At 61.6% G+C, this 9711-nt stretch overlaps 1 protein-coding gene across 1 annotated transcript in view; it reads left to right on the forward strand.

Moving 5' to 3' along the window:
* Window positions 1-9711, forward strand: part of ADGRL1 (adhesion G protein-coupled receptor L1) — a 43396-nt gene that overhangs the window by 4798 nt on the left and 28887 nt on the right.

Below are 9711 nucleotides of genomic sequence, written 5' to 3' on the forward strand. Positions count from 1 at the left end.
GACGGACAGCACAGAGCCCGATGCGGGGCTTGAACCCACAAACCGTGAGATCGCGACCTGAGCCAAAGTCGGACGCTTAACCGACCGAGCCACGCAGGCGCCCCGCCTCACAACCTTTTAAACGCGGCAAGAGCACTCTTACTCCACTGGCTGTGTGAAAACAGGGAGTGACTGGGCCATAGGGGGTCAGCTCCTGCCCGAGAGAACCCCACAGCTGCCCTCGGTGGTAGAAGCTGGGGCACCTGTGGACGCACCCTCCTCAGCAGAGGAGAGCCCCATCTGGAGCGTGCTTGTCCAGTTAGGTACACAGCAAGTCTCGTACAGCCTGTCCCTGTCACCTCCCTGCCCTCTCCTCTTCCCACTCCCCCACGCTCCCTCCACTGGTCACACTGGGTCCCTCACTTGTCCTCAAACAAGCACCAGCCAGCCCCAGGCCCTTTGCACAGGCTGTGCTCCCCGACAGGAACTCTTCTCTTCCTTGGACACACATACGGCTCCTCCCTTACCTCTGTGGGGCTTCGCTGACGTGTCTGGGGTTCCTGCGTCACCCTGTTGTAAATCATACACATGTACCCACCCCCCCCACGCGGTGCCACACTCCCTCCAGAGCCCCTGTCCCTCCACAACACTAGCACACATGGAATGGACTTCTTCAGTGCTCTCTGTGTCTGGCTTACCCGCAGATGTCTGTCCAGCACCTAGATAAGTGCCTGGTACCTAGGTGCTCTACAGACGCTGGGTGCCATCGCCCTACACTACTCCTAAGCCCCGCAGTCACTGTGGGAGGCGCCTGTCCCATTTCCGTGGGGGAGGGGCGGAATTCTGAGGAAGAACATGGGGGCCTCGCCACACAGCCTGAAGTGGGCAGAGCTGGGACTTGAACCCAGGGCCCTGGGGCTCTTCCCTCTTGCCCTGCTGGGCGTCATCTCCCCCTGTCTCTGGTCTCTGTCAGCACAGAGCCCGACGCAGGGCTCGAACCCACGAACCGTGAGATCATGACCTGAGCTGAAGTCGGACGCTTCACCGACTGAGCCCCCCCAGGCGCCCCGTCTGGCCTCTGTACCCCCAGCCCGCCCCTCCCCCTCACTGCTGGCGTCTGGAGGCCCAGAGACCCCTGCCGCCTGCCCCAGGCCCGGCTCCTCTGACTGTTTTCAGCTGTGTCGTGTCACGTCCCAAGTGCAAGGCTGTGGTTCGCGCCGTGAACACCATGAGGTGGAAACGGACCGCAGGCCGCCATAGTGCCAACCTCCCGTGCAACCTCTAGGGAGCTTAGAGGAGGCACCTGGCCAGTCCGTCAGTCAAGGAAGGCTTCCTGGGGGCGGGAGCCTCCCAGCGGCAGCCTGGAGGGGGACGGAGGGATAAAGCGGAGGGGAGAGTGGGTGTGTGAGGAGAGGCCTGCCCTGAGGTCAGAAAGCAGGTGGCCGCTTGACCGGAAAAGGCAGGAAGTGTTTGGGCCAGGCGTGTAGAGAGGGGGACAAGCCACGGGGCTTGTCCAGGGGGCTGGGAAGGCCCCGCCAGACGGGACGGACGGGAATACCCAGCATGAGTTCTTCCTGGCCCCCGCGTGGGACGGAACCACAGAGGGTGAGAAGAGAGCCAGGAAGCCCGCAGGAAGAGGAGGCTACCGCGAGCTATCAAAGTGAAGGCTCCGGAAGGGGCCTGGAGACACCGGCCCCGGGCTGGTGCGGAGGGTTCTGGAACGAGCGAGCGTTGACATGGCTTGGTGGGTGATCGGGAGGAGGCTGGAGGGAAGGAAGCGCGGGGTAAACCGCGGGTTCCTGACTTTGACAGCTGAGTGGACAGGGCGAAAAGAAGGGGGTGGGGGTGGGGAGCGCCCTCTGTTCTCAGCAACCCCCTCCTTCCCCTCCCCTCCCCTCCCCAGCCTAATCTCCCTCGGCAACAGAAGGGAGTCTGTGCACTTCTGAGTCAGACCATGTCCCTCCTCGGCTCAGAACCCTCCTTGGCGCCCACCTCACTTGAGAAAAAGCCCGTTTCCTGCCCTTGACTCGCAAGGCCCTACTAGCTCTGCCCTGTAACCTCCCCTCGCCCTCAGCCTCTTCCCGCGCTCGCTCCCCCTGCTCGCTAGGCTGCAGCCACACCCCAGCAGCTCCCTACCCCAGAGCCTTTGCACCTGCTGTTCTGTCTGCCTGAGATCTGCTTTCCCCAGGTCCCTAGATGGCTCACGTCCTTGATGCGTGGTTAGAACGTCTCCCTCGGGGAGAGGTGTTCCCTGACCACCCCGTTTACATTTGTACCCACAGATACACCCCCACACCCTCCCTCCCCTTCAGGCCCGTTTTCCTCCGGAGCACTTGTGACCCAGTGGGAACTAGGTGACTATCCACTGAATGGATGACCCGTTCTCTGGGTCCGTTTTTGTCTTTGTTCATTAAACAAATGAACAAGTACTTGTTCTTGCCCAGGGCCGGGCACGCAACAGAGAGCCAGAATGACCCGTGATGGAACTTTCCCTGCGGACTCCCCAGCTGGTGGGAAAGACAGGCATTCAGCAGCAGAGCCCAAGTCCAGTCAGGGAAGCGGAACGCGGAGGCCCAGGATGCCGCGCGTGGGGGTGTAGGGGGGACCGACCCAGGCGGCCCTGGGGGCGGAACCTTCTGGAGGAAGAGTGGGGCAGAGGCAGGAGCCGTGGCACTGTGTGTATGTGAGAGAGGGGAGGGGAGAGGTGTGGGGGGCGCTTTGGGAGGCTGGAGCAGAGAAGGGAGTGAGAAGGCGGCAGCGGACCAGAGCCCGAGACGCCCTGCTAGGGCACCCGACACCATAGGGAGCCATGGAGGGCTGTAGGCTGGGAGGGATAGGTTGGGTTTTTATTTTGCAGAGCTCGCCTGGGCTGGGTGGAGAGTGGATGGGGTGGGAGTGGCAGAGAGATGGGGGGAGACTGGGGAGGAGGCCCCGGGGACAAGGGCTTCTTTGACTGGCCCCCACCCCTCTGTGGTCCAGGGCCACTGGGAACCAGAGTGACCTTTTAAAACTTGACAAGACAGACAAACCCCACCCAGTGGCACTGACATCTAGTGGGAGAAAGATAGTAAGCACATAAATAGAGTGCGTGGCTGTTAGGCTAGTGATGGATGTGGCGGAATGAAAAGCCAGAATAGGAGGTAGGAGCACTGGCGCCCGCAGGGCCCCCTGAGCAGCAGCAGCGGGGCAGAGACCGCTAGGAGGCGAGGGAGGGGCTGTGCAGGTATCTGGGGAAGAGGGAAGAACCTGTGCAAAGGTCCTGAGGTGGGACCATGCCTGATGTTCTTCTCCAGGAAACTGAGGGCTGAGCGAGCAAGGAGAGCGGGAGGAGGTGAGGGCAGGGACGGGGTAGAGCGCGCAGGGCCTTGTGGGCCCCGGGGAAGGACTTGGTCCCAGCGAGGTGGGAGTCCTAGAGGGTTCTGAGCAGAGAGAGCAGCTTGCCCCGACCTAGGTGCTCATGGGCGCCCTCTGGCCGCTGTGGGAGGAACAGGCCGCAGGCAGCGATGGCCGGAGACCTGCGAGGCCGAGGCGGGGCTGACCAGGGGGCGCTGACCAGGGGGCGGGTGATGGGGCTGGACCAGTGAGGACGAGGAGTGGGAAGGGAGCATGTGGGGCGGGAGGGGCCGTGGGAGCTGCTGGGGTTGGATGCAAGGGTGAGAAGAGGAGAGGGGTCTCGGGTAAGGCCTGGGCTGCCCTCTGGGGAGATGGTGAGCTATGGGGCCGGGGTGGAAGGCTTTGGGAGGACCCTGCCCTCTCGGAGCCCGCAGTGCCCTTCCCAGAGGAGGGCTGTGTGCTCGCTCCACCTCTGCGAGGTAGATCTGCCAGTCTTGAGCTGAGCTGGGAGATGGGCTCTGAGAGGCAAAGGGCTAAGCCTGAGGCCACACGGGATTCAGACCCAGGAGCCTAGTCCTTGTACCTTCCCCTTGGGAGCCTGCTGCTTCGTTAGTCTGCCAGGCCTGAGGACTTCCCGGAGGAGGCAGGCCTCCGGAGCTGGGCTCTCCGGCTGGCTGCTGGGTTTGGGGCTAGAGGCAGGAGATTGGCGTGGAGGGGCAGGGCCCTGACGGGCCCTGAGGCCCTCACCTCCCCCACCTTGGGGTCCCCCCCTGGGCGTTCAGACTCCCACCTACTCACCTCCCCCCTTGGGTCTCCCCCGCCCCCACCGGGCGTTCAGACTCCCACCCACTCGAGGAGAGGGTTGTCATGGCAACTGCACTCTAGGGCAGACTAGAGGCGCCCCCTCTCCTCCAGCAGCTGGCTCTCCTCCTGTCGCCCTCCCTTGCCCCATTTCAGGGCACTGGAGGACAGAGCCCCGGCCGTGTCACCCGCCCTCAGGACCCCTGCTGCACCCCTCCCTTTGAGTCGACGCTGTCTTGGGGCTCCGGAGCAAACAGGCAGGTGTGGGACCGGTGGGCTGCCCACAGGACCCGGGGGTTGGACGTGCCTGGGGCGAGTCCCCCTCTCGGCGGGAGGGCAGCAAGCCGTTTCCCATGCACTGAATTAGGGTCGCCCAAGCCGGCTGAGGCTTGAGGGGGGACAGATGCGAGTGCGGGTTCCTTGACCCCCCCCCCCATGGGTGCGGCACACACAAATGCAGGGGGTCCCGGAGAAGGGGGCTTGCCCGGCCACCACCATCTCCACGGCCGAACCTTGGGTCCAGCCTGCCCGGGTTCAAAGTCCCTTTAGTGGTGGGTGCCTCTGGGACTTCACTGTCCTCACACAGGCATGNCTCACTAAGGACTGTGTGCTGTGTGTGTACAGTGCCTGGATGGGGCACTGGGGTGTCAGCTGCTGTCCCTGGTGTCACGGGAGGGTCTGAGACTGGAGATCCCATAGTTTGTCAGAGGCTCCTGAGGCTGTGCGGCTCCTCCCCGCCCCCATCTCTGTCTCCCATCCCCCCCATGTGTCCTGACCCCCACGGGGGTGCATTTGCTAGAGCTGCCGTGACCCAGTACCCCAGGCTGGCTGGCTTTCACCCTGGAAATTTACTATCCTGGTTCCGGAGGCCGGAAGTCCCAAGATCAAAGCGTGGGCTCTGCTGGGTCCTTGGGGAGGCTCTGAGGGACAGTCTGTCCCCTGCCTCTCCCGTGGCTTCGGGGCTTTGCTGCAGATGCATCACCCCAATCCCCGCGGCCATCCTCACCTGGCGGCCCCGTGTGCGCACATCTCTAAATATCCCCTTTTTATACAGACACCAATTATACTGATGAAGGCTCACCCTAATGACCTCATTTTAACTTGGTTACCTTTTTTAAAAACTTTTTTTAGCATTTATTTTTTGTTGAGCATTGAGGCAGAGAGCATGCGGAGGGCAGGGTCAGAGAGAGAGGGCGACACAGAATCTGAAACAGGCTCCAGGCTCCAAGCTGTCAGCACAGAACCCGACATGGGGCTCGAACCCACGAACCATGAGATATGACTTGAGCTGAAGTCGGACACTTAACTGACTGAGCCACCCAGGCGCCCCTTGATTACCTTTTAAAAGACACAATCAGGTCGTGTTCTGAGGTGCTGGGGTATAGGATCCCGACATATCTTTTTTATGGGGGGGCCAGTTCATAACCCACACCTCCTGGGGCCCCAGGGACATTCAGGCTCAGGCCTCCTGGGACGTGGCGCCCACCTCCCCACCTCTGGCCGTGCCTCCCCTCTGAGGTGGGCGCCAGGTGGCCGGCAGAGCTGCCGGGGGCGGGCGGGCACACAGCCAGGCCGGGAGGAGAGGGGAGGGAACAGAAGTCACAGCGCCCGGCTGCCCCCACGCCAGCCTGGAGCTGGGGCGCTTCTGGGAGTGCCTGGGGCTTTCTGGGGAGTGGCCTTCAGGAAGTGGTGGGCAGCCTGAAGGGAATGCTCTCTGCACCCCTGCGGCAATGGCGCCTGGGCCCCCGGGTCCCGAGCCCCCACTGCTGTCCCCTGGCATCCATTCGGTGAATATCTGTGCGAAGACTTGCTGTGTATCTGTGCGCCGGAGGGGGTGGCCGGGCAGCTTGCGGTTTCCAGGTGCGTCAAGGAAATCTGCGAGCGGACAGGTGAAGTCACGAGGCGGTGACAGCTGCTGCCGGGACCCTCTGCCGTCACGTGCCAGCCACGGCCCCGAGTGTTTCACGTGCGTGAATTCCTCCTGTCCACGCAGCTGCCCCGGGCAGTAACCCCGTGTCCCCCAAGAAGGGCTTNCTCTGAGGAGGACACGTCTGGGCTGCGACCTGAGGGACACAGAGCTGGGGACACCTGGTGGGATCTGTGTCGTCTCGGGGACGGTGCGCAGGAACCACCGCGGGGCTTCAGCAGGAGTGACCTGTCAAGACGTCTCTAAAAGGAAGAGGACCCCTCCCTGGGGGCACCTGGGGGGCTCAGGGGGTTCGACTCAGGTCATGATCTCACAGTTTGTGGGTTCGAGCCCCGCGTTGGACTCTGTGCTGACAGCTCAGAGCCTGGAGCCTGCTTCGGGTTCTGTGTCTCCCTCTCTCTGCCCCGCCCCTGCTCTGTCTCTGTCTCTCTCTCTTTCTGTCTCTCTCTGTCTCTCTCTGTCTGTCTGTCTCTCAAAAACCAATAAACAGTTTTTAAAAAAGGGACCCGTCTCTGGACACAGCCGGAGCGTCCCCAAACAAGACGTGGTCCATGTTCGTAACAGAATATTACTCAGCCACGAAGAGGCCCAGGGTTCCGTGTGGGTGAGCTGAGGGGGTGCCGTGTGGAATGAGACGCAGCCGCCGCCGGGGGACACACACCGTGCAGTTCTGCCTGACGAGGTCCCCACAGGAGTCACAGTTGTAGAGGCAGAAGGTAGACTGGTTGTTGCCAGGGGCCGGGGCAGGGTTCTGGGTGACAGCAGTTTTGGAAATAGACCGCGGCGGCGGCACAGCGCTGAGAATGTAGTTAATGCCACTGAATTGTAAAAACGGCTAAAATGACACATTTTATGTTATGTGTCTATTACACGGTAATTTTTTAAAGCCCCCCCACCCCCGGAGCGTGGGAGCCAGAGGGGTCGGAGGTCGGGGCTGTGCGGAGGGTGGCCGCCGGGGTGTCCTGGACGCACAGACCCAGGACTTGCTCCTGAACTGGACGTCGGGGCGAAGAGAGAGAAGGTTTTGAGTCCCTGGGTTTCAGCCCTGGGAGCTGGGGGTTGAGGGGACCATGGACTATTATGGGGGCGGGTTGTTTGGGTCTGGTCAGGCTGAAGATGCCTTGGGGCCCGAGGCAGGTGTAGACGGGGAGGAGACAAGCAAGGCTGGCGCTCCGGTGTGGCAGGCACCACAGTGTAGAGTGTCTAAGCCGTGAGGCTAGTTAGGTCCCCCGAGAAGGAGTGCGGGTGGGGGAGGCCTGGGGACCCCACCTGGGGTTCCAGCGCCTGGGTCCTGGGTGCAGCCCGGGGGGCGGGGACAGGAAGCCACCTCTCTCAGATGCGTGTCCCCTGTGTCCTGACTCTGCTGTGCTGTGGACAGAGCCCTTTGATGGGTCCCAGGCCCGCCTGCCCCATGTGTAGACGGTTGTCCTGGCCAGAAGCCCTCAGGCGGAACTGGGGTGGGGGAGGGGAGAGAGGGCTCGAGTTCACACCAGTGGCAAGTGGAGAGTTGGACCCAGACCTTGGTGGGGTGGCTGCCCCCGGGGCCTGGCATGCAGCAGCCGCTCACTAGGTTCTGTCCCTCAGGGAGAGCCAGGGAGGGGAGTGTCCGTTAGTCAGGGCTCAGTTTCTCCTGAGCCTGACCGTGGCTAGGAGGTGGGGGGAGGGTGGAATGAGGAAGCCCCTACCGCCCATGATGTAACATAAAATGCTGTGGGGGGCGCTGGGGGGCTCAGTCGGTTGAGCGTTCGATTTTAGCTCAGGTCATGATCTCCCGGTTCGTGAGTTCAAGCCCTGCGTCTGGCTCTGTGCTGACATCTCAGAGCCTGGAGCCTGCTTCAGATTTTTTCTCCCTCTCTCTCTGCCCCTCCCCTGCACATTCTCTCTCTCTCAAAAATAAACATTAAAAAAAATGTTTTTAAATGCTGTGATGGGCGCTTGGGTGGCTGTCAGTTACCATCCGACTCCAACCTTTGCTCAGGTGGTGATCTCACCGTTGATGGGCTCGAGCCCCGTGTTGTGTCGGGCTCTGCGCTGGCAGCGTGGGATTCTCTCTCTCCCTCCCTCTCTCAAAGTAAATAAACAAACTTTAATAAGTAAGATGCTGTGAAAAGAACCCAGAGTGCAGGCCCTGTCTGGTCAGGGTGGTGGGGTGAGGCAGTGGAGGCGGGACTTCCGGAGGCTGGGGGAGGGGGAGGGACGCAGGGACTCAGGGCTGCGCTGTGAAGTTTCTTCCCATTCCACAGAGGACACTGAGGCCTTGGGGGGTGGGGGGCTGTCCCGCCCATGAGTGTGCCGCTCAGATCTTTGGAATTCTTGAGAACCTGTGAAGTCCCTGCCCTCACGCAGCCCCTGGTCTAGTGGGGAGGCTTGGCACCGGACCTGCCAATGTGAAGAGGGAATTTTGGGGGTGGTGGAAAGCTCTAAGTCAGAAACAGGGGAAAAGGATGCCAAGCGGGGGCAGCAGGAACGTTTGGGGAGGTCGGGCTAGGCTGCTCTGCCGCCATGGCCCTGGAGTTGAGCTCTGAACGGGGAGGAGCCACAGCAAGTGTATGGGGACCTGGGGAGAGCATTCCAGGCATGGGGGGGGGAGGGGGAGGAAGCTAGAACCTTCTAGGAACTGCAGGGGGCGGCTTGCACAGGAGGGTGGCGCCGGATTACCTGTGGCTTCTAGACCCCAGTGGAGAGCAGTGGAGACACTCAGATCTCCGTCATTCAGTGATCCCTTAGCACTGAGTGGAGGGCAGGCAGGGAGGCCGAGACAAGCGTCCAAGTATAGCAGGATGGTGGCTCGGTCCCGGACGGTGGCACGCGGTGGGGGTGGGGGGCACAAGCGGGCAGGTTGGTGAGGTGCTTTGGAGGCAGCAGCGTTCTCAGGACTTGCTGATGTAACTTAATGAAGGGGAGAGCTGGGGAGGGGTGGGGAATCGAGGTGGATTCCTAAGTTTGGGGTCTGAGATGCAGCAAATGCTCATTGCTGTGTGCGGGGACTGTTCTAGAAGCTGGGGCTAGGGCTGAGCAAAACAACCCAGGATCCCGTGTCAGTAAATAGTGACATTTGAATGAAAGCCTAAAAGAGGTGAGAGGGAGCGGCCTTGGGGACAAGTGGAGGAACTGACAAGTGCAAAGGCCCTGGGGCAGGGCTTGGTGTGGTCAGGGAATAGCAGGAGGCAGGAGTAGCCTGAGCAAAAATGGGGTCAGGGAGCTAACTGGGCTGGTGGATAGGCTTCCATCTAGTGAGGGGAGAAACAGTAGTTGGGGCTCTGAGGCTCTATTGAGAGATTCCAAACTGAAAATGAGAGCTATAGAAGGTATCAGTTGGTCGATGGCATTGAAAGTGTGGGACAGGTCGGGGATGACAGTGTGGGAGAAGACCGAGTGGGTGTTCACACACTGGAAAGCCAGTTAAAACACGGGGTGCTGGCCCTCGCCTGGGAATGTGTGTTTCTAGAAGTTTCTGGCCAGGCTGGCGCCCCTGGGCCAGGGCCACCCTTGAGAACCATGGTGTAGATAGAACAGCTGGCCCAGAGCAGACCTGGGTTTGCAAGTCTGAGGGCATCCAGGGGAGACTGAGGCGGCCAGGCGGGAGGAGCGGCTGAGAGGGGACGAAACGGGTCAGAACCAAGCCCTGTCCCCAGGGATGGGCAGATGGGTGGAGGGATTGTGAGGGGAGG

This window comes from Crocuta crocuta, unplaced genomic scaffold (assembly GCF_008692635.1).
Source record: "Crocuta crocuta isolate KB4526 unplaced genomic scaffold, BGI_CrCroc_1.0 scaffold693, whole genome shotgun sequence".
NCBI classification, from domain to species: Eukaryota; Metazoa; Chordata; class Mammalia; order Carnivora; family Hyaenidae; genus Crocuta; species Crocuta crocuta.